Source organism: Sapajus apella, unplaced genomic scaffold (assembly GCF_009761245.1).
Source record: "Sapajus apella isolate SASKATOON/1434 unplaced genomic scaffold, GSC_monkey_1.0 scaffold147, whole genome shotgun sequence".
NCBI classification, from domain to species: Eukaryota; Metazoa; Chordata; class Mammalia; order Primates; family Cebidae; genus Sapajus; species Sapajus apella.
In genome coordinates, this window is record NW_022437087.1 from 2,082,601 (window position 1) to 2,103,732 (window position 21,132).

The window sequence follows — 21,132 nt, forward strand, 5'->3', positions numbered from 1 at the left end:
TACTAGTATAATTATAATGATAATTTGAATGTTTTGATATTGAACTCTACGTGATATAAAAATACAGTATTTCCTAAGGCCACAAATCATTACCTAGTTTAAATTTATTTTAAAATGTAGTATTATCCACAGTTTTGTTCTTTGTATTCATCATGGAATTTTTTTATGTATCCTATTTTGTTTTGTTTTGTTTTTGCCTCGTTGATTACTAGATTCTGAGAACAGGACTGTGGAAAAGTAGAGAAGAAGCTGAGCATTTCAACCCATTAATTCCATCTCTCTTTTTTAGTAAAGGGAGCTATTTATTTTCCTAACTAGGGAGACCTCACAACTTGGGTTGCTGAGGACATCCTGGTTTATGCCTGCTGTCTTGGAGAAGTTATTAATAGTGTCTCCTTTCACCGTTTAAAATCCTAGTTTGGATGATGAGTTCTCTCTGATGACCCTTATTATCACTGATATATTTTGTGCTTGATTATGTTATGCTTTGATTTTAATACTTCTGGAAGTGCATTTTTGACTATACTTTCCTGCATTTTTAAATTATCTAATGTTTTGGAAGGTATATCCTATTTTATTTCTAGTAATAGGTGCTTTTTTGTGTTTTTCAAATCGCTCTTTAAATGTAAGTCAGTACTGACATGTTATCCTTTGTGTCCTACCAATTTAAGAATTAGACATTATAAATTCTTGGAGAATGGCATCGGATTCATTTTTGTGTCCCTGACAGTATTTCATAATCTGCTTTGAACAGAGTCCTCAAGAAATATTTATGGAATGAATCTTAGGAAGCAGTTTGATTTTATCAAAATGAAGAGCAAAATTTGGTCTAGTCTAGAATGATATAGGCACCTCCCCGTAAAGGAACTGGGGCTGCGCTTGGGCTAAAGATCCGGTCAGCCCGGTGACCCTACTGACCAAACCCAACCGTGGAAAAGTTTTCAGTGATCTACTTTAAACTCACCTCGTGACTCCCAAGTGAGTTTTCAGTAAACTCTTCTTCAGTTGAAGTTCTTTCTCTAAGATCACCCTGCTGCTAAGTATAAAGACAAAGGGATTTTCCAGTGCCAAGCAGAGACCGACAGAGTACCCTGGTTCAGCCACCATAGCTGCTCACAAAGTCAGTGACAGCACCGTGTTCCAGAATGAGAGGAGTGATGGCCCAGGTTGGGTGGGAGAGCTCAAATGGAACAGTAGCTTGCAGGCCATGTAAAGAGTTCTTAAAAGACATTGAAGATTTTTGTGAGCACATTCAGTTGATTGAGCCATGCGTATTTCCAAATAATAGATTTGGCTTCTTAATTTAAAGTAGACACAGATATAGGAAGCTAGGTATAATCAGTAACAGTTAGTCACTTACGAGCCAGAGGAGGGAAGAATGACCTTTTTCAGAATTTGAGTTGCAAAATATGCCTTGTACTCCGATAGGCAGTTTACAGTTCCTGACAAAATGAGTCATCTTTTTGTTTTGCTAAATTTTGCTCTAGCTAAGTGCCTCCAAGTTGAGGCAAAATACAGACAAGTTAACTGTTCTTAAGTGTAATAATGCCGTGGACTCTCATGAATAGAAGCCTTTGACAACTAGAAAATAGTTACCTTTGACTTTGTGTTCAAAGAATAAGGGATGCTTATCTGTAAAGCTGGAAGGGGATGTAATTAGGTATATATAAGAAAGCCTGTGTATGAATTGAGTACAGGTATTTTCTAAGTCCTAAGCTACTGCATAGCTGCTTAATACAGTATCTAGTACCTGATGGTACTCCGTATGTATTAATGGAATCTAAATTTCTTTCTCCACCAAGATCTCTGTCAAGTATATTTGATCATTAATTTAACTATTCTATTTTCAGGATCCAGTAGTCACAAACTATAGCATAATCCTAGGGTATTTTATCTTTCATTTTTAAAAAGTACTTAATTTGAATTTTTTGTTTTAAAAGCAATACCCATTCTTCGTTAACAAATTTAGCTGATACATTTTTGTTTTGGTTTCACTCATTTGAATTTCAAAAGTTATACATGCTTATCGTGAAAATCCAGACCATAAAGAAGTGTCAAAATAAAAGTCTCCTCATCTTTGCCACCACTTCTCCAATAGAACCAGTGATCACAAATCACCTTATAGCCTTGCATGTTTCTCCTATAGAGCCCCCTCACACACACGCATGTGCACTTTTTTCTTGCTTCTTTTTTCTTTCTTTTCCCCTTCCTTCCTTCCTTCTTCCTTCCTTCCTTCTTTCCTCCTTCCTTCCTTCTTTCCTTCCTTCTTCCTTCCTTCCTTCTTTTCTTCCTTCCTTCCTTCTTTCCTTCCTTCCTTTTGTCCTTCCTTCCTTCCTTCCTTCATCCTTCCTCCTTCCTCCTTTCTTCTTTCTTCTTCCTCCTACCTTCCTTCCTTCTCTCCTTCCTACTGGCATTGAATGTATTATCAGTTTGGTGCAGTTCAACAGAAAATGTATTGAGCTCTTGCTTCCACGGTGTCAAGAGCCACAGTGTGAGCCACACTCACGCTGTACTATGAGTGTGTATAATCTCTGTCCCTGGGCAATTTCTCACATTCTCTTTTGTCATATTTCAAATTCATTACTGTTGCTAATCTCTTTATAAGTTCACAAGTTTTCCACCTTATGGTGTTGTGAAATCCAAATAATGTAATATTTATTAAAGCACTTAGTTAAGCATAAAACAGTGAGATATGACTGTATAATTACTAATAATTGGTTATCCATGAATAATTCTAATTTTTGTCATTGCTAAAGGAAAATACGCTTCATCTGCTTATATTTTAATTATTTCAGTAGGTTCCGTACATGTGATTTTACGTACTGTATTGTTATCTTTTTTTTTTTTTTTTTTTTTTTTTTTTTTTTTTTGGTGAGACAGAATCTCGCTCTTGTCCCACAGGCTGGAGTGCAGTGGCATGATCTTGGCTCACTGCAACCTCCGCCTCCCAGGTTCAAGCGATTCTCCTGCTTCAGCCTCCCAAGTAGCTGGGATCATAAGCACCTGCCACCACTCCAGCCAATTTTTGTCTTTTTAGTAGAGATAGCTTCTCCATGTTGGCCAGGCTTGTCTCAAACTCCTGACCTCAAATGATCTGCCCGCCCCTGCCTCCCAAAGTGCTGGGATTACAGGCATGAGCCACTGCACTCAGCCTATATTTTTACTTTTACATGCAGTATGCCCAGGCTTCTTTGTCTCAACAGATGTTTTTTTAAAATTCCTACTAGGTGTATCTTTAGCAATTTTTTCTTCCATATTCTTGGCTATATTTGATAGACGAGCGTGATGATATAAATTTCATTTAGTTAACGTGTGTTTTAGAGTCTAAGATTTCTTCTAGCTTGTATTCCATGTTCATTGTTATTTTATCACCAACTAATTAGTTGCAGCCAGAGATTTTAACTGAGTCACAAATATAAAGTTCTTGTTTGTCAGAAAGACCACACACACCTCGTGAAAAGTTATTTTCAGATTTGATCACATAATTTCCAAGTGCCTTCCAAGAAAGTGAGCATGATGCTTTTGAGTAGAAAACTATGGCACTTAACCAAAACCTCAGTTTGTTTCTAATCGTGTATGGATGGAGTGTAATTTGATTAAAGTTGACTGGCCTGAAATGATCCCAGTAAGATACTGAACTGGACCTGGATTAAAGCCTCACTATTTTCTGCCCTCATCTAAGCACTAACGAATCACTGAAATGAATGAGTTTGGGATTTCATGTCCAAATCCATTTTTAATACTGCCACCTTATGTTTTCATAGTACCGTATGCTTTTCAAAATGCTTTTACCTATAGTATTTGATCTGTCCAGTCTGCTTTCAGCTTCTATATTTCAAAGGCCAGTAATGGTTAGGTTGGAAGTAATACCTATTAGAATAGTGACTTTGAAAACTTTGAAATCATTTCCAGGTGTTTTAGATAGGCTACATTTGAGTGATGAAACTTTAAACTTTCTTTTTTATCAAAGAAAACTTCACTGCTTGAAGTAATCTTTTTAGAAATTAGCACCCCCAAAGATTTCCGGGTGTATTGTATTGTTCTTTTTTATACTGAATGGGTGGAACTTACTGCAATGTGAATAATGCATAATATCTGTAGGGAAAAGTAGGGAAGTAGCCAAGGAGAAAAGATGGGACAAAGAAAATCGTGAATTTTCTTTAAATAGTTGAGGTGATAGAAAGGAATTTTAAGCAATTTCTTGACAAAAAGAATCCCCCTTATTTTGATTACAAGTAGGGATGCCAATAAGATGAAAAAAAATCAGGAAAAATCAGAGAATAAAATAATACCCGCACAGTATATATATTTTGGGGACATTATTGAGGTTTTAATTGTGATCTAATATCCATTTTTTAAGTATACTATAGATATTAAAGATAATTTACATACATATATATCTGTATATATACACATATAATAAATCCAGATATATACATGTTATATATCTATACTATGTACGTGTATAATAGATATTCCTATTTATCAATATTTTCACTTAGATTACTCAAGACATGGAATATATATTTGGAATAAAAGTAAAATCCCTTACTCTGAGTCTTCTTGCCAACCCCTTATTTTGTACAAATTATTGCTTCACTAAGATGGCAAATAAATTTCAATAAAACTAAAATCTATCCTCCTTTTTTTATGGAGACCACATATTTGAACACTTAAATACTATTTGGCACAACTCCTTACCACTCACAAAACAAACATGGATACTTCCCTCTCTTGGAATGAACATAGAAGAATCCACAAACATACAGAAAGATAGAGCATTTCAAAAGTAAAGACCAGTTTGACCAACAAAAGTGATATGCCTGTCTGAAATAGACTTCTTGGACGAACCAGGAGAAAACTTAGAAAAATAAGTTATTACTCAAAGTAAAATTAGAAGGGCATTGCATCGATTAAAATTAGAGCAGATGGTCAAGAAAAACAAATGAACTGAGAACAGAAAAAGTTAATGGAAACTAAAAGCATGGTTACAGAATTTCAAAACAAAGCAGTGAGATGCAGATTCAATACTGAAGAAACTTGAATCACTGAGTGAGAAGAAAGCTAAAGCTAAAGAAATTCTGATAGAACTCAAAGGAAAAGAACATGAAGTGTTTTGTTTTGTTGTTTTGTTTTGTTTTGTGTTTGAGACAGAGTCTCACTCTGTTGCCCAGGTTGGAGTGCAGTGGCATGATGTTGGCTGACTGCAACCTCTGCCTCCCGGGCTCAAGTGATTCTCCTACCTCAGCCCCCACCCGAGTAGCTGGGACTACAGGCACGTACACCACACCCAGCTAATTTTTGTATTTTTAGCAGAGACAGGGTTTTGCCATGTTGGCCAGGCTGGTCTTGAACTCCTGACCTTAGGTAATCCACCCACCTTGCCCTCCCAAAGTGTTGGGATTACAGGTGTGAGCCACCATGCTCAGCCCAGAACATGAACATTTTAAGTGGAAAGACTGGAAACATGAAAAATAGACACAGATAATTCAATAAATGAATGTATATATACTATTGTGTGTGTGTGTGTGTGTGTGTGTGTGTGTGTGTGTGTGTGTGTGTACCAGAAAGAATGAGAGAGTTTTTAAAGACTTGGGCTATCATTGAAAGAACACCCTTAGTGACAGGCGTAGAGTACAGGGGAGACATTGGGAGAAAGAAGACCCTTAACCTAGACCTTGAAATAATCCAGAGAAAAATATGAATTTGAAGACTAAAGAAAGTATTCCAGAACATCCAGATGGTTTGAAGCAGGATGCCGACTTTAAAAAATAATAGTTAAAAGAAAGAAAAGCAAATGAAGTCAACATCAAGCACCACTTCTTATCTGCAGAATTTTGAGAGGAAAAAACATGTGATTCATGAATTGTCTAACCTTCTAGGCTCTTAGAATGTAAGCTCCATGTCGTAGGGATTTTTATCTACTCTTCCCCTGCTGTACCTCTTGTATTTAGAAAAACGTTTAGCACATGATACATATTCAGTAAATATAGTCATGCGTTACATAGCAATGTTTCAGTCAATGAAGAACTACATATATGATGGTGGTCCCATAAGATTATCATACCCTATTTTTACTGTACCTTTTCTATGTTTAGATACAGAAATACCATTATGTTACAGTTGTTTGTAGGACTCAGTGCAGTAACATACTGTACAGGTCATGCTGTACAGGTTTGTAGCCTAGGAGCATGATACACCGTATTGGCGTAGGTGTGTCGTAGGCTGTACCATCTAGGTTTGTGTAAGTGTACTCTGTGTTCAAAGAGTGATTAAATTGCTTAAGGATACATTTCTCAGAATGGATCCCTGTTGTTAAGCGATGCATGACTGTATTTGTAGAATGATTGAATGCATGAGCAAAAACAAAAAAACATAAACACATTCTCTACATGCAAAATCTCACAAAGTTTACCATCAATACACCTTTCCTTTTAACAAAGAACTACTTAAGATAGTACTGCATCTAACCTGGACATGAATTATAATGTAAAGAAACATAGAGGACTGCCGGGCGCGGTGGCTCACCCCTGTAATCCCAGCACTTTGGGAGGCCGAGGCGGGTGGATCACGAGGTCAAGAGATCGAGACCATCCTGGTCAACATGGTGAAACCCCGTCTCTACTAAAAATACAAAACATTAGCTGGGCATGGTGGCGCGTGCTTGTAATCCCAGCTACTCAGGAGGCTGAGGCAGGAGAATTGCCTGAACCCAGGAGGCGGAGGTTGTGGTGAGCCGAGATCGCGCCATTGCACTCCAGCCTGGGTAACAAGAGTGAAACTCTGTCTCAAAAAAAGCCTAGAAGATAAAAAAGAAACAGAGGAAAGAATAGAGAACAAAAAAAACTATTAATATGTACAGTTTAAACCAACTAAGTATTTATGTAGTTTGTCAAGCTTAAATCTTTTTAAAAATAATTGTTGAAAGGGAAGATGCACGTTTTAAAAAATCTGAAGGTAGAATCTTTGTTTTAACAAAACCTAGAAAGTAGATAGAGTAGGGTTGTAAGGTAAAAGAAAAATTAACTTAAAACACTGAATTTTTAATTTTTTTCCAATGCGGAAGCAGCAGTTATAGCGTTGTTCTTGACACAGGTAAAAACAGATGTAGATTTTCTTTAAGGCACTCACTTGTTAGTGAGAAATAGGATATATAATTTCCAACTAAGTGAAGATTTCTAAAAAGGAATGAGGAGAACTTCATTTGGTAAAACAAAACATAACAAAAAAACTAAGATGAAAAAAGATAAGAAAATGGAAGTATGCTAGACCCAAGACCAAATATATTACCACAGTAAATGTGAAGGAGCTGCACAACTTAATTAAAAGAGAATGACTCCTAGAATGGGCACTCCAAAAAACTCAAGAGAATCATGCTGTTTGCAGGAACCCTGTGAAATATAGCAGTTCAAAGGTTGAAAATTGAAAAAAGATAAAGACCTAATAAACAATTTTGTAAAGTTACAAATTTAGTGTTAGGTAGAGGAAAATTCAAGAGGCAAAGCATTCACAGGACAGTTATATTTTATTTAGGAAAAATACAATTGGAACTAAAATTATAATGGTTGTAAGTCTTTACGGCTCAAGTAAGGTAGCACTGAAATAGAGAGGACCCTAAGAGTCTGGAAGCACAGGGCTGTTTATTTCATTATTATGGTTATTACTCTGAAACATGGGACCAAATCTCAGTATGTATTTTGGATATATGGTGTATCCAGAAAATAACCATAGGATAATATGACTGCAATTATGTCAAAGTAGATTCAGTAGGTGAAAAAGAATAAAATATAAAAAGTATTTTCTCCTCCAGACTTTTTAGACACTGTGTATATAAAGCAAAACATTAAAATAAAAATTAAGAATTTACAGAATAGAAATTGCATTATGAGACTTGAACATGCCTTCCAGAATTTGACATGTAAATTAGGTGGATCATAAATATAGAAATAGAATAATATAAACAATAAGCTTGATTTAATAGGTAGATATAAAATGTTGATAGAAATTAAATTTAAAAATTGAATTTACAGCCGGGCTCAGTGGCTCATGTCTGTAATCCCAGCACTTTGGGAGGCTGAGGCGGACAGGTCACGAGGTCAGGAGTTCGAGACCAGCCTGACCAACATGGTCAAACCCCACCTCTATTAAAAATACAAAAATTAGCTGGATGTGATAGCAGGCACCTGTAATCCCAGGTGCTACTACTCAAGAGGCTGAGGCAGGAGAATTGCTTGAATCCAGGAGGCGGAGGTTGCAGTGAGCCGAGATCACACCATTGCACTCCAGCCTGGGTGACAGAGTAAGACTCCTTCTCACAGGGGAGGGGAATTGAATTTACTAGGTCACAAGTAAAGTTTTAAACAAATCTCCAAAATATAATCTGCACAAGCTATTATATTCTGACCAAAATAAACTTAAAGTTAATAATAATAAGTTCTTCATAATAATTCTAATCAGCTAGATATTAAAATACAATCTCCTAAGTCACTCTTAGAGCAAAGTAGAAATTAAATTTGCAGTTGCAGAGTAGAGAATCCTTTGATTTGAAACATTTGCATTTCACTTTAACCAAACAGCTTTACGATGAATTACGCCTATCTTACAATATTTGTTTTCACTATTAGAAAGAAGTGAAACTTAAGCTCCAGGTATATGTCACAATGTTGGCCTCTTTGCTCATTGACAAGTGTCTCCTATAGAAAAATACTGCAGTGGCACTAGTGCTTATCATCTCTTGCTAACTTCCTTTGTAAGGTGATATGTAAGAAAGAACATTTTTGCAATTATTCTTAAAAATGGATTAAAAAAAATAGCTTACATAAGAAGGTATAATAAAATATCCAAAGGGCATGGCTATCTCTACTCAGAGTTCAAGGAAATGAAACACAACATACCTCTAGAAATTAGTCTAAAATCACTGCAGGCTGAGGTTCCAGTGAGGGAGTGCTCAAAAGATTACCTAACAAGGACCTGAATTATTGGAATTATTTGCACAACATGAGATGTCAGTTCCAGGGGTCCTGCAATTTATTGCAAACCAAGCCTCGATCATCAAAGAGGACTCAAGTACTGTGAAGGCTGCAGACTAGAAACAGACACAGGAACAAGAGCAGCACCAAGTCATGAGGGACCAGAACCTCTCAAAAGGGTACAAATGGAAAGGAAAACCTGTCGGCTCATAAGAGCCGATCACTAAATTCTCAGGAAATTTGTTAACCAGTTGTTAAGCTCGGCCATTATTAAAGATTGAATTATATAAATTTATAATCGAGTTAATTAAAAAATAAAGGTAATAAATGCTTAAATGGAGCAAAAAAAAAAGTGGCTGACATTTCTGACAATATCAAAACACAGTGAAACTGGAATACCTAATATTTGGAAATGATTTAGTTTCTGAGAGAGTGTTTTAACTGCCAGAGTATCCATTCTTTTGCCTTTTTATATAGTTAAGAGATGTGCTTTTTAGGTTAGGCTTTACTGAAGAGTCAGACAATTTAGTACTTTAGGCTAGATTATGTTTGTGTTATGTTAATGGCCTTTCCCTGCTATTGCTTTTTGGCCTTAGCCCCTGCATTTTATGGACATTAATTAAAGATAGAAAGGAACATGCCTATGTGGATTTAAAAATTGACAAAAGTAAGAATTCAACATATCAAAACCTTCAGATGTGATTCTATAACTCTGAGTATAAAAAGCTAGCCTTTGCTTTTATTATTTAATAAGAAAAAAACAGCTCGTCATTCCACTGAGGTAATCAGAGAAAGAAGGAAAAGTCCCCCCCTTACAAAAAAAAAGAAGATACTAATAAAAAAGTAAAAATTAAGTTTTATATAACAAAATACACTAGAATTGATAAGTAAATAGCAGGTGTATTTAAAAAGATGAGTACAATAGTTAAATGTCTCACTGAGGAAAGAGGAAAACAAACAAGTTAGGAATGAGTGGGAATGACGGAATATATAATATACATAGAGATTTTAAATGGTAAGAAAACACTTTGTGCCTTTCAAGGCTAATTAATTTCTATGTGCAAATATGCCCCTTGATTTTCTAGGAAAAAAATGTTACAAAATCAAGAATAGAGAGTCCTGAATATGTCAGTAACTAAAGGTATTGAGTTTCAGTTTAAATTTGCTTTTGCTATTAAAGAGGCTGAACACTACCTTATATGTAACTTGGCCACTTGCATTTTTTTTTATTGTTTGTGTTCTTTGGCTGTGTTTTTTAATTGTGGTGTTCATTTTCTGATTTATTGGTAAAAGCTTTTTATATGAAGCTATTCATCTTTGTTCTGATAGTCCTTTTCAATTTCTGAGTTGCTTTTTAACTCTATTTGATTTTGTGCCATAGAAAGGTAAAAATTTATGGGAAAAGATATAATTTTTAAAATTTATTTCCGGAATGTCTTTAAAATATTTAGAAGTTGGATTTTTTGTTTTTGGGTTTTTGGCCTTTTTACGTTTTCTTTTTTGTTTAGAAAGATATGCATTTTAATTTTATTTAATGGTTACATGTATGTGTCACTTTTTTTTTTTTTCTTTTTTTTTGAGACAGAGTTTCGCTCTTGTTACCCAGGCTGGAGTGCAATGGCGCGATCTCGGCTCACTGCAACCTCCGCCTCCTGGGTTCAGGCTATTCTCCTGCCTCAGCCTCCTGAGTAGCTGGGATTACAGGCACGCGCCACCATGCCCAGCTAATTTTTTGTATTTTTAGTAGAGACGGGGTTTCACCATGTTGACCAGGATGGTCTCGATCTCTTGACCTCGTGATCCACCCGCCTCGGCCTCCCAAAGTGCTGGGATTACAGGCATGAGCCCCCACTTTTTAATCCATCTTTATATATACGTATATATATATATATTTTTTGAGACAGAGTCTTGCTCTGCTGCTCAGGCTGGATTGCAGTGGCACAACCTCAGCTCACTGCAGCCTCAGCCCCGCCGGGTTCAAGTAATTGTCCTGCTTCACCCTCCTGGGTAGCTGGGATTACAGGTGCACCCCACCACCCCTGGCTAATTTTTGTATTTTTAGTACTGGGGTTTCGCCATGTTGGCCAGGCTGGTCTCAAACTCCTGACCTCAGGTAATCCACCCGCCTCAGCCTCCCAAAGTGCTGGGATTACTGGTGTGAGCTGCAGTGCCCAGCCCCATCTAGATTTTTATCTTGGTTTATGGTATGGAGTAGAAATACAATCTTGACTTTAATTTTTTAGTTTTGAAAGTAGGTGACCCAGTGTTCTAACTCTATGAATTGAGGATCACACATACACACACACACGCACACACACACAGCCACATATGAAACATTCCAAAGAATTGGCATGTCTTCTGGGTTAGGGTAATATGTATATTGTCAGTTCGTTTGTGTGGTCAGAACTTAAACTTGATTTCGTCTCTAATAGATAAAATCTATTGTAGCAAGGAATATAAAAATAGATTTCTTTCCTTTTCCTTCACTAAAGCATTTGCTTCATGTTAGCACAGTCTGGGGAAATGAAGGTCTCCTATTTATTAGCTGAACAATGGACTTATTATTCACTCTACTCTTTAAGTTGTTCTTGTCTCCAAAACCTCAGATAATAGAACTCTACATTTCTTTGTTTTTATGATTGCACATGTTTTCACCATATAGTAGATTGTTTCACCCTATTTCATCCAGCAATCCCGTATCTGTCAAATTGAGAGGAATTTGGGAGTTGGAAGGTTTCATCTTCTTCCTTACCGTTTACTTAGCTTCCACTTTTTTTCCAAATGTGAGGCTAAATTCCCAAAATAACAAAAACATGAAATGCTGGAGAAACCATTTAGTAGGGCACAAGAGAGCACTGAAAAATATCTACGCTAACTTGGGCAGTTTGCTCTTCATACCATTTTAGACTATGCTCTTAGTTTACTTTTGTGGTTGGTCCTGCTGGGAAGGTACAGGTGGGTGCTGCTTTAATGTGAAATGTGACTTACGGGGTAGTAGAAGGAACAGGTTCCTCCTTCTCGGGGAGAGGACTCACTATGGTAATTAACGCCTACTTCCACCAGGAAACTGAGCTTATGGTTCACAAGTTAACTTGATTGCAAGGTTTTGTCTTTTCCATTGTTAGGATACATTTCTTGAAGGTAATGAATGCTTCTAAATCGCTCTCTGAGGTGCTGTAAATGTGTGCTACCAGTCATGGTTTGAACTCGCTTTCTTACTTACCTCATGCTTCTGCTGTTTCCTTTGGGTACCAGGACTATTGTTTACTGTACAGAATCTTATGTACCTCAACCGCAGATCTTTTGCACAGTAATATAGCCGTTGGACCTTTCTAAGATAGACATTTATAATGACTTTTCTAACAGATGCAAAGATGATAAAATATTTTGACTAAAAATAATTACTAACCACTGGTTATAGTGATAGTAAGAATAGGTCACTTTTCTTAGCCACTATCTAGCCTGCTTCACATCTTTACCCACCTCTGAAGTCCCAGAGCTCTGAAGCCCCATAGAAAGTAAACCAAAACCATGGACACAGGCATGAAGGCATGACCAGTTCTAGCCACCATTGAAAGGTGAGCCCTCTATTACTAATACTTGCTGCTCAAGTATTCTGCTCTTGCACTTGTAAGATGACCTGATACTGTTCTGGGCAGACTTCCCAGTGCTTTGCAGTTTTTAGGGAATCCTGTGCTTGGTTTTATTTTAATGCTAGCTTCAATAACTCCCTAAGAAACTTAACTAGCTGCAAACTGACCCTATTCACAAACAGAGAATACAAAGGCCTATTGTGAATCCAGTGATAATATTGAAAGTGGCTAAATATTCAGCGCTTCAGAGCTACAGAATTCATTTTGCTAGACCATCCTTAGAAACTTTATTATTACATTTCTTCCAGCTCCTTCCATCAGATTTAGGGAGGGTGATGCAAGTTACCACCAAACCTGTTCTCAGCTGGCCCCTGTCTGTCTGTGGAGCAGTAGTGTGACATATTCAACAGAGCAAGGACAGTTGGGCCGGTGAAGATTAATCCTGAAAGGTGCCCTAAGTGGTGTCGTGAAACCGTATTCTCAGGAGGCAAGGATTTCCCCCCAAAATAAGGAGATTAACATCCCAAAGGAGGGAGTGAGAAAGCTGCCTACTGAAAAAACAAACTTTGCTGCCAAGTCTATTTTTATCTCATGTGTTTGTAGATTCAGATGTACCCTGAAAATATGCAATGCTTTGAGTTACTCAAGAACACAAAGCTTACTTTAAGGACAAAATTATTATAAAATATGATTATCAGATCTTCTTTCTCCGTACATTTGAGAAGTCGGTATTTTTGCTGCTAAGTGTATAGCCAGGGGGCTTCTGTGGTAAAATTCTCTGAACAAATCCCCGGTTTTGCCATGTGCTTCTCGGCAAACCTTGGTATCAGGTGGGTTGTCACCTCCAAGTTCCCTTTCTTCCTTGCTGAGCTTTTTCAGCTGCAGACTTCCTTTTTGCCTTTTCACTCCATACCCTCTAAAATGCCCCAGTACCAGAGCAGGTGCAACCTTGGTGTAAGGTTGGTTGCCCAGTTTTCCTCCTGATTATTTGTATGCTGGTGCCTTCAATGGCTGATTGTCCTGGTGATTAAATCTGACGTCATGCCACATTTTGGCTCCATGTCCTTCATACATGTAAAATATGATTTACAGGCATCTTGCCATCCTTTTTGGCCCAACCTGTCCTTCCTAACAGAATAATACTTCAGGTATAGGTGACCATTAAAGAAACCTTTTACTTTATAAACTGTCCCTGTACTTCATGAAAGAAAACCTAAGATTGAGTTAGCAGCTACTTCAGACTGTTAGCTCACACCAAACCTATTGTCAACCACAAACTGAAGACCTTTTCCCATACAAATAGCTACCTAGGAATACACCTGTTTGTGCACCTGATTTTTTGTTTGTTCTTTGAAACGGATTCTTGCTCTGTCGCCCAGGCTGGAAAGTGCAGTGATGAGTCAGCTCACTATAATCTCTGCCTCCTGGGTTCAAGTGGTCCTCGTGCCTCAGCCTCCTGAGATCTGGGACTAGCCATTACACCTGGCTAATTTTTGTATTTTTAGTAGAGATGGGGTTTCACTGTATTGACAAGGCTAGTTTTGAACTCCTGACCTCGTGATTTGCCCGCTTTGGCCTCCCAAAGTGCCGGGATTACCGGCGTGAGCCACCGTTCCCAGCCACAACTGATTTTTTGACCTAAGTGCAACACTTGTTAATTTTGTACATGGAGCATGGAGGTAACTGGAAGTTTTTAGGGGGTGGGAGGTTATGAAAAAAGAAGTATTGAGGAAGATATGATAGCCAGCTTTCAAGAATTTAAAGGCTTGTGTTATTCTAGAAAGTAAAACTAGAAGCAGTGGTGTTATAATACAAAATATGATTTGAATATACCACAGGAAAACCAGGGAGAGCCTGAGGGATAGAGGCAGTGTCATGTTCTTTGGCCTACCAGAGAACTTTTTATGCAGATGTTCATAATGAATAAGTGAATTCATGTATATACACACACACACACACACACACACACACATGCGTGCGCACACATGCATACACACACAGATAAATTAGAATTCATGTTCTTCATCAGGGAAGTGTACTGCCATACTTTCCTGATGAAGAGTGACCATCTTCTCTTGGGGATATTATGAAAGAGATTCCACATTGCAGGCAGATTGTTTTAAAGCAAATAAACTGTCAAGATGCTTCCACATCTAGAGCTCTGTGTTTACGTGGTTGTGTTTTTCTCTGTTGTCACTGAGGATAGTAAATCTGTATCAGGTAACAGATGTTTTCTGTTGTCACTGGGGGTAGTAAATGTATATCAGGTAACATATTTTTCTGTCCACCTCATGTTCAAGTGTAGTCACAAAGTTTGTCTGAAATGGTTTTCAGAAGCTTTAAAAATTATTTTCCTGGATATGCAAAATGCAGAAATACAAATTAACTTCAGTCTTATTGGTCATCCGGAGATCATTTTGCCACAGTCAGTTACATTAAGGAAAAACTAAATATTGAGTTACAGAATGTGCCATATATAAATGAAAGGCAAATTTGCTAATAGAATCATAAGGCCCTAGGTATTTAGAGCTTAAAGTAACTTGGGATGCCGTTTTATCCATTCTATATTTTTTACAAAAGACTTTTTAAGAATCTAGCTGATACTCTTGATAATTGGTCAATTAAAAAATTTAGGCCAGGTGTGGTGGCTCACACCTGTAATCTCAGCACTTCAGGAGGCCAAGGCCGACCTCCTGATCACTTGAGCGCAGGAGTTCGAGACCAGCGTGGACAACATGGTGAAATCCCTTCTTTACAAAAAATACAAAAATTATCCAGCCGTGGTAGCCTGAGCCTGTAGTGCCAGCTACTAAGGAGGCTGAGGTGAGAGGATCCCCTGAGCCCGGAAAGGTAGAGGCTGCAGCAAGCCATGATTGCACCACTGTACTTCAGCCTGGGTGACAGAGGGAGATCCTGTCTTAAAAAAAAAAAAAAAAAATTGCTAATATACCATGGTATCATCTTACCAAGTATACCAAGAAGTATACCTTTTTATGTAAAGAAGGGAGAGGGAAGGATCTCATATGATTCATGTTATTCTACTTTGCTTTTTATACAAATCAAAATATATCTTAGTGGTGTTTTTTGCTACTGGATCATAGAGTTCATTGTCACATTCAGATTGACCATATTTTCTCATGGCTGAATAAATTTTATGATTTTCTAAAACCAGTCCCTTTTTAATGGATAATTAGTCCGTTGCCATGGTCATTGTTTTTCCTGTTTGAGGCAGTGTTCTGGTGACCATCACTGTATTTTGTTGTGGTGGTGTTTTGTTTTTTTGTTTAAAATTTTTTGCCAGTTTAATCATAGTTACCGCTTCATTTTAACCAATATGTAACATAAATTGGGTTCACTCATTGATTTAACAAATATCAATGGAGGATCTACTAGATGCCAAGCATAGCAATTCCGGTGAGTGAATAGAGAGACAGTTAGGCCATAGTGAGTAGGAGTTGGGGAGGGTGATGGGGAAGAGTTAAGAGATTAGAGAAATGAAGATGGCATAGCCAGAGGTGCTAAAGCAACACCTGAGGTCTTCCTAAGTGTTGTCATTAGAGGTGTGGAAGCTGGGATAGAATAGAGTTAGTACTCTCTCACAGTTTCCTTGTCTGATTATGTTTAGATTGTCAAGGTACTTAGTCCCTCATTTTTCCTTTCAGGGTTCCAGTTGATGTTAATTTTAAACCAGTTTCAGCCATAGGGAGATATTTGCAGATAAGAGACCTAGTATTTATTTGCCCAACCCTTTGCTCTTCTGTAAATATGATTCTGATTTTGGGCTCAGACATTGGTCTCTTTGGAATTATTGCTTCACCATCTCCACCTTGATGCCCCACCCCCGTACCCTGTTTCTGTGCATAGCCAGCTGTATAGAAGCTGTATGGACCCACTTCCTCTTTGTTCCCACCAGTTCATCCTCCTCCCTTCTCCTTCTCTACCAGCTACATTTGGCATTTTTACCTTTCTTTCAGTGAAGGGAGAGCCACTGTGAAGGAGATTTCAATGATTGTGGAAAGGAGAGGATATATGATGACTTCTGGAAGGAAAGAGTAAAACCTGGAAGAACTGACCTCTCTAAGACATTGGGTCACAGCAGTATGCCTTTTACCCTCTAAGAGTGAAGCACAAGGAAGGAGCATTTTCAATACTCTAGAGACCACTGCAGAGTTTGGGTACCCTGACAACCCTAGTATTTAAGTATCTGTGGCAAGTGTGAGCTCTTGGGCCCATGAGGAATGCCCGCTAGGATTCCCAGATTTGTTGATGGACACATTCCAAATAAGGCCCCATGTGAACTGGTGGGACAGAGACCCAGTGTGATTTGGTGGTTATTGATCTAACTTCACTGGTAGTCATAGGCTGGAAAGCCTTGGAAAAATGGTTAGCATTAGTCTGTCTTATGAAAGCTTTTTCAAAGATGCTCTATCAGCATGTTTGCTTTATATTACAGTGGAATTCTTTAGTTTGCAACAGATTTCAGTAGGGACAGGGTTTGCTGATAAATCTAAAGCATGCGTGTTAAGAAAGCACACCTGAGTGCTCCTGTTAGCGTAAAGGGGGGGTGTCAATTAAAAATGATCATCTTAACTCACAGTATTTTTGGAGTTTTTATTCAGAGAGTCACATATACAAGACCATCACGTTCCATATTGTGGAAATCATCAACTTGAAATGACTTTCATGTTACTTTCCTAACCTACATTTTGCAGCACTTTCTCTCTGGTTTTCTCAGAGCCAAAGAAATATTTCCCATGATGTGAGCTGAGATTATTTTCCCCTGCTAGTGGTTAGATTTTGGCAGTGGTAGATAGTAAAAGTGGAAGGAGACACTTGGAAATTCTTTGGGTAATGTGTTGGATGTTTTTAAATAAATAAATAAAGGCAGCAGTAGAGAAAAAGCATGTGTTGCTGGGGATTGTTTTGCTTTCCCAGAAAATGAAGCAGACCCAAATCAAAGAACAGTTTTCTAAGCCTTTTGAGTATCTTCCAATGGGTATTTAAAAGACCAAATTTCATGTGAACCACAATGTTGGGAGCCAGAGGGTAAACAGAAGTATGCAGCCACGAGGAGGCTGGTTACACGCACTTGAATAAGGAAGTCATTTGGTTGAGGACAGACCTGGCCAGGAGAATTAGTGTGAAGACTTTGCAATGAAAGCCATATTTTATTAGTCTTTAGAGGATGTGGAGAAAAAAGATACAAGGAGACGAACCATGTGCTCTTGCCTTTGCTGCCAGTTCTTTTTTAAAGGTTCTGAAATGGTTTATTTTTATTAGTTGCAGTTATTAGCATCTCTAAAAGACTCAGCAACACTTAAAATATCCATGTAATTTGTGTCAAATAACATTTTAAGTAAACTTACTGATGTAGAATATGCATATTAAAAAGTATGCAAGTCTTAAATGCATAGCTTGATCAATGTTCATAAACTGAACATATGCCTGTGTAACTACTACCCAGATCGAGAAACAGAACCTTACAAACATCACAAAAGCCAAGCTCCTTTCTCATGACTGCTACCCTGCACCCTAAGGGTAGCAATTCTCTTGGCTTCAACATCATAAATGAGATTTACCTGATTTTAAGCTTTATATATAGAATGTACTCTTGTGTTGGGCATTTTTCATTCAGCATTCTATTTATGAGGTTCATCCCTGTCATGGCACATGGTTGTGATTTGCTCATTCACGTTACTGTGTTGTGTGACTACCACAGTTTATTTATCCACTCCTCTGTTGGTGGATATTTAAGTCATTTCCAGTATTTGATTATAATGAATATTATCACTTTGAATATTCTTATACATGTCTTTTGGTTAATATGTCTACATTTTCTGTTGGAAGAGAAATTGCTGGATCATAGAGTAGGCATATGTTCAAGCTTAGTTAATTACCGCTTTATGCATCCCCCAGGAGTATCTGAAAGTTCCAGTTGCTCTGTATCTTTGTCCATACTTGTTTTTGCTTTCATTTGAGCCATGTTTGTGTGTATCTGGTAGTATCTTATGTAGATTTCCCTGGTGACTAGAGAAGGGAAAGGTCCTTTTCATTTATATATTGACCATTGGTGTTTACTGATTTGTGGAATGCCTGTTAAGTCTTTATCCACTTTTAGATTCTCTGCCTTTTTTGTATTGATTTATAGGCATTATTTATATATTCTACATAAAAGTTCCTGGTTGGGTATGTGTATTGCAAATATTTTCTCCTACTCTGTGAGTTACCTTTCTGTTCTCTAATGATGTCTTTTGAGATGCGGAAGTTCTTAGTTTTAATATAGTCTAATATTTTTCAAATTTTTCTTTTATGATTAATACTTTTAGTGTCCTGTTTAAGAAATCTATGTATTCCAAAGTCATGGAGATATTCTGTGTTACTCTTCTATAAGCTTTTTTGGGTTTTACTTATCATATTTAGATCTGCAGTCCATCTGACATTGGTTTTTGTAACAGATGTAAGGTGGGAGTCAATGTCAATTATTTTTTTCAGTCGGATATCTGGTTGACTTAAATCCATTATCTATCACATCCCCACTGTACTGCAGTGTTGCCATTGCCATATATCAGTTTGTATAGTTTACATCTTCAATAATGGGAGCTCCTTAATTCAAAAGTCATAGTAGCTTGTGTCTAACTTTTCCTGTTAATAATTATAATTTTTTTATTTTAAAAGATTGCTTATAATCTCAATACTGGCATTCCTACAGTTTGCATTTTAGTTATTATTCTATGTTTCTTTATATAATCCTATTTACATTGAATTATATATTCTTTATTTCTAATTAGTCTTCAAAATTCAGTTTATTAGTGGCTGCATAGTATTTTGACTGGTGTATCATACTTAATTAGCTGGCTCACATTGTTAGTCATTTAGAATATTCCTATTTAGTTATGAAAAATCCCTACCTTGTAGAAATTTCTTTAGTCTGTTGCTTTATAAGAGGGTAAGAAATAAGAATGGCTGTATTAATTTGGGGCTCCCATATTTAGTTATTTTCACCTATTTTAACTGCATCTTCAGTAATGCAGCCCTTTCATACAGATCTCTTTGTTCTTTATAAAGGGCTTTGGTTGCTTTACAATACTGTGGGGGGGTTTTTGTTTGTTTTTTTGTTTTGTCTTGTTTTTTGTTTGTTTGTTTGTTTTGAGATGTAGTCTGTCTCTGTTGCCCAGGCTGGTCTTGAACCTCCTGGTTCAAGCAGCTCTTCCGCCTCGGCCTCCTGATTAGCTGGGATTACAGGTCCCCACCACCACACACAGCTAATTTTTGTATTTTTAGCAGAGATGGGGTTTCACCATGTTGGCCAGGATGGTATTTAACTCCTGACTTCCAAAGTGCTGGGATTACAGGCATGAGCCACTGCGCCAGGCCAATACTGTGCTTTTGCAATATAAAATTAAAACCTATAACTACTGTAGTATAAAACCCCATTCATATTGAAAATGACATTAATACTAAAAATTCAACCTTGATCTACTAAGTGAGAAAGAAAATGTGAAGGTTGTTTTAAAGTTTATTTTCAGTCCACAGTAACAGAACTGCTTTGAAAGTTGCTGCTTCTCACCGGGAAGTAATGTGTGCACTGGAAAAGATATTGGCTTGAATCAAAATCATCTGTATTTGCTTAAAAATTAGTTAACATTCTAATATTATTACTTTTGCCTTTTAGGAATTAAATTTCTTCAAGTAAGCTGTATCTGTGTCATAGTCAGTACCTGTGCCACATCAAGATGCAGACATATGGCAACAGTCTCAAAAATCCCAAACTTCAAGGCTCAGGGATTGGAATAAATACTCAGTAATGATATGACTGCATTGTAAGAATGCTTCAGGAGCACTTACAATAAGAAAATGTGGGAAAATAGAATGTGGGATCTCTGTCTTCATCTCTGTCTTCCCCGTGGTGTACCGCATGAGTTTATAAATATAAGTGGTTATTAGATACTTAGTGAAATAAATCTAAACAGCACAGAAAATACGTGAAATATTTTTTCAGCAACTGTTTAGAGCCTGCCCTCAAAGAAATCACAGTGTACTAGACTGTAAGATTCTACAGGACTCTCTAAATTCCATAATTCCTGAATTGAGTTTGTAGAAAACATTAACCTTTGGAAAAGTTATTACAAATGGTAAAGGACACAGGGATGGCATCAGATGATGCAGGCCCACATCTAATTCCTGGGTGGCCTGTGAGCAGATCTGGAGATTAGGGTTTGTCAGTGGGACTAAGGTTCAACAAAGCCTTCTTGAACTGAAGGCTGAGACTCCCCACTCTCAGGACCTTGATTAACCTCAAGAAACATTCCAGCTCCCCATCAGATAGGAATCCAAGACTCCCTCTGTGGACACCAGGCACCATGAAATCCAAGTCTGGCAATCCAGAGGTGAGACCACAGTTTCAGTTTCTAGTGTCTAAATTGATTAATGCAAATGTAATCCATTTACAGTATAATCTCAGGTTCATTGCCCTGTGGTAATTCAAACAATGTGAGCATTCAAGGCACAGAAGTAACAAAAAGGCTATTTTTTTTTTTAACTTCTGGTTATTTTTAAACATTTTTTATCAT

The 21,132-nt window shown here is 37.3% G+C and overlaps 1 protein-coding gene across 4 annotated transcripts in view; it reads left to right on the plus strand.

The window, feature by feature from the left end:
• Positions 1–21,132, plus strand: part of EFL1 (elongation factor like GTPase 1) — a 125,121-nt gene that overhangs the window by 59,910 nt on the left and 44,079 nt on the right. The gene's annotated exons all lie outside the window — the stretch shown is intronic.